Source organism: Lingula anatina, chromosome 1 (assembly GCF_051362555.1).
Source record: "Lingula anatina isolate TDL-2025a chromosome 1, LinAna3.0, whole genome shotgun sequence".
In the NCBI taxonomy this organism is placed as follows: Eukaryota; Metazoa; Brachiopoda; class Lingulata; order Lingulida; family Lingulidae; genus Lingula; species Lingula anatina.
In genome coordinates this window covers 31,929,030-31,933,701 of record NC_141767.1, presented here as the reverse complement: position 1 = coordinate 31,933,701, position 4,672 = coordinate 31,929,030, and positions in this window count along the sequence as shown.

The window sequence follows — 4,672 nt, the reverse complement described above, 5'->3', positions numbered from 1 at the left end:
CACGAGAGCTTTATTTCAATCTATTATTGGATGTTAAGTGTTAAACTGAGCTGCTGGTGAACCAGCCGAGATCTCAAAATCTTATAAGACACGGTTCAAAAAACGAGAAAACGCGCTTTTAAACAGGTGTGCACACAATCGCTCACCTGAAAGTCTCCACATTCATCTACGGGTGTCAAGAAAGTTACCTGTTGGAGTTTTGGTTAGGCATTAGACCCCCCAGTGACGACACTATTGTTATTAAGATCCTATAAATACCGTGTTTTGAGGAAATTGCAGTCATGCCATTGATCTCCTTTTGTGACAGATAATAAAGGTATACTTGAAAATGTCCCTTGGCCATATTTTCGTCTAGGGCCTCAATATCCTGCAAAGTTCTCTCTTTCTCAATGCGGACCTCTCAAATTAAGGTACTTGTTGTCGATATTTCAATCTAAAATGTCTGGAAGACGATGGCAGTCTTAAATGTCTTTTAATTTGAAATTGCATAGAACATCGAATTCAAGTGTAGGGACGACTTGAGCAACGGCTATTGTTAGAAGACTGCTTTTTTCGCGACGATAATTAGATATGACGCAAAAACCTCGGGCAGGATTTAATAGTGGTAAAATGCAAAATGGATCATTTTGGAACGACTCGATTAGACGTACGGCATCACATGCGAAGGTTGATACTGCTTGTGATTAGTTAATTACTTTCGATACAAGACTTGGAATTTTGTCGGGAAAATATACTTAAACCAAAGGATGAAAGCGATCCGTCGAGGAGCTACCCCTTAATCAAAACTGTGTCCATGATATACAAATAGTTGTGGGAAATTTTTCGCGGAAATTGGCTCAGTTGAGTCTTACCAGAGTCTATTTAAGGAGTACTCCTTGATGAACAGAGGAAAAAGACAGAAAATTAATATACTTCCACGTAAACTAAAGAGAGACTTCTATATTCCTCGGTGTTGCTATTGTCAAGATAAAGTCAAAAATGTAAGTTTTAAGTTGGGGAGTTTTTTAGTAAGAAAAGAGAGAATTTTTACATTATATTTAGGGAAAATGTCATAAAATTGGGATATAAAAATAGGTTGAAATGCAACCCCACAAATGAAAATACGTGCACTATTTGTTTGGATATTTATTATTTTTGCTGTAACATTACGTAATTTTTTATTACTCAACAACATTTAATGCTATATGAAAACTGAACATTTCTTTAACTAGAGGGACCATTCAATAAAAGCCAAACTCTTTAGAAAAATAATAATGATAATAACAGGGACTAACTTTGAATGTCGGAATGGATTCATTAACCATTGGTAAGTACGGGAAAATTGTTCTTTACCCCAAGAAAATCCATTTTTTTTTTTTTTTGGCTAAAATGAACAGTTATTATCCCTTTAACTATAAACAGAATGCATTTTCAGTTTTTTACATGGATTAAATTAATTTACAGTGAGTTGCATCGAATTGCAACAGTTGGTGTTATAAATGACGTATTGCACTCCAACACAGCGCTGAAAGGTCAATAAATCAAACTACTAGTACCGAAGGTGCCCGGAAAATAAAATCATAAATGCCCCTTGGCGGGAACCCTGTCAATTAACAACGTCTTAAAATAAAACTATGGCAACCCTCGTACCCAAAACTTTGAAAAAGTGGCATTAAAAAGCTGTTCGAAGTCGGTTGTTGCAAACGTCGTTACTGAATTTGCCAGGAAATGAGCTTTCTGCGCATGCGTATTATCGCCACGTGGAAATGTGGCCGCTTTGCCGTCAAATTCATCTCTGGGATTACTTTCAAATTACACGACAATTAAAGTCATAAAGAGAACGGGTGCCGTCGTTTTGGATTGGTATGCCATTGATATTGGGCATGGAGATATCACCTTTTTACAATTGTGCGAAAGGCTGGCGGCCGCCAGCGATTATGGCCCGAAAAATTTCAGTGACATTCTGTACAAAGCAGCACATAGGCTACCAGGTTTTCTGTAGCGAAAAAAGGGTCGACAAGGGCGTCGAGGTATTTGGTGGGCTGAAGGTCAGACAGGCCACCTGACAGTTTGGCCGTGTGAGACGAAGTAGACAAAATCGTCCGAAATGACCTTTAATAGATTTGGTAGTATTAAGCATATCTTTGCATCAATTTTTAAACATTTGTGAAGTGTTCAAAATGCTTTAATATTCTGAGAATACAAATAAAGACACACTGTTTGTTTGATATTTGTTTTATTGATTGCTATACCAACAAAATGCATGAAATAACCTTAATAGACTTTGTAATAAGAAGTATATCTCTTCATGACTTTTTTTTTACATTTCTACGAAGTATTCACAATGCTTTACTATTTTGAGAGCATGGATAAAGACATATTGTTAGTTTGATACGTGTTTCTGTGGTAAAATTTGTGTTTCCAGCTGTGTACTGACAGCATTCCTTTACTTAAGCAGTATTTTTTTTTTTGGACTGTTTTTTTTTTTTTTTTTTTTTTTTTTTTTTTTCGCCCTCTCGCACCGATTTTGGGGTACCCAGAGGATGTCATCCATAAAAATAAAAAAGTGTGGCCTTATTACGTAAAAAAAAATGAGATACATTTGAAGCAAAACTAGAATGCAGTAACCCAATACATTCTTCTTTACCGACAAACGACATTATATCTGTCTGAACCAGAGTTAGATAATGGGGCAAGGTGTTCATCGGATCCATCTATTTTCTGTCTTGTACAGACTTTTTGGCAGTAACACGCGCTGAGCGTTATAAAAGTGATGTCGTGCCTCAGTGTTGTTATAACATATTTTATTGCTAGACGCTACACGTCGTATTGGTAATAAATGAAATCATGAACTAAAATGTTTGTGGTCCTATCATTAAAAATACAATCTGTTTGGAATCGTAATAACAGTTCTCACCGCAAAAAAAAAAATAAAATAAAATAAAAAAAAAAAAAAAACGACCCCGTTACGTCATCAGCTCGAATCAGCATATTCACCCCGATATAATTTTGAGGCGACAACGTTATCTCATCACATAACAATATTTTTTCTGCGTTATCTAAGCGGATGAGGTGATCGACAGATCACTATTAACCGCGCTCGTACGTGTATTTTCTCTTTACCAGGAGGGCAAATGCATTCCAGGTCGTGCAGTCTTTTGCCTGCGTACTCATGTAACAAGTCAAGTTCAACTTTGCGACGTCAAGTTAACCTTCATCCTGCACACGTGTGTCTTATTTGCTTACTACAACCAAAGCTTTTTTTTCACTTGCACCCTAGGCTAACAAATTTCTAATTTCAATTACATAAAAAGTCTTTTTGTCCAATGACATCGAGAGGTTTGCCTTGGAGTACATTTCTTTTTAGTCTTTCAGGTCTTTGTAGTGTGGTCGGTGTTCACATAGCGATACGGAGCTCTCATTGTTTGTTGCGTCATTCAAAGATATTACACTGTAATCGGGTAGTTGGGCTGGAAAATCACCGATAACCAGACACAAAATGCCATCGGACTTTAAGACGACTCGGTTTCCCCATTCTCTATTTTAGGGCTAAATTTCTATTGTGAAACAGGGCCCTGGTTAGGAAACCACCGACAACGCATTCAGTCGACTTTGTATGCGTGTGTATAGTCAGCGTGCATGTCAAACACCTGTCCTGTCAACTATTTCTTCTTCCTCTTATTACGTAAAAAATGAGATACATTTGAAGCAAAACTAGAATGCAGTAACCCAATACATTCTTCTTTACCGACAAACGACATTATGTCTGTCTGAACCAGAGTTAGATAATGGGGCAAGGTGTTCATCGGATCCATCTTTTTTTCTGTCTTGTACAGACTTTTTGGCAGTAATACGCGCTGGGCGTTATAAAAGTGATGTCGTGCCTCAGTGTTGTTATAACATATTTTATTGCTAGACGCTACACGTCGTATTGGTAATAAATGAAATCATGAACTAAAATGTTTGTGGTCCTATCATTAAAAATACAATCTGTTTGGAATCGTAATTACAGTTCTCACCGCAAAAAAAAAAAAAAAAAAAAAAAAAAAAAAAAAAAAAAACCGTTACGTCATCAGCTCGAATCAGCATATTCACCCCGATATAATTTTGAGGCGACAACATTATCTCATCACATAACAATATTGGGGAGACCGGGGCTAGTTGGACCCCGGGGTAAGTTGGCCCCCCGTCAATTTATGAAAAAGTAACTACGAGGTAAAAAAAATTGGCCACATACTCTTTTAAAGTGACCGTAGCCTACAATGCTAAGGAAGTGTCGGACGTTAAAAAGTTTTATTTAAGCGGTGAGTCCAAATAAACTATTTTTGCACCTAGAAGTAATTTTGTTTAAGAGATTTAAAAATATATTTTTATAGGCTTTTGATCAAATATAAGATATGTATAGGGTATCAAACTGAAGCTCATTGTTTCAAGTTGCACATAAATGTATCATCGTTGCTCATTCTTGCACCATAAATGGCTGCCATCCTTTAAAATAAATAATGTACACCCGGGGCTTGTTGGCCCCCTTGACTCGGGGCAAGTTGGACCCTCATATTACCCACAATCCTTTGCGCGCAACGCTGCTTGAAATAAACAATTTGGTGAAATTGACAAAGCTTGCAGGTGTTTACCGTCTGATTGATTTTGCTTGATTTGCCCTCTGGTGTCTTTTCGAAAATTTATATTAAAA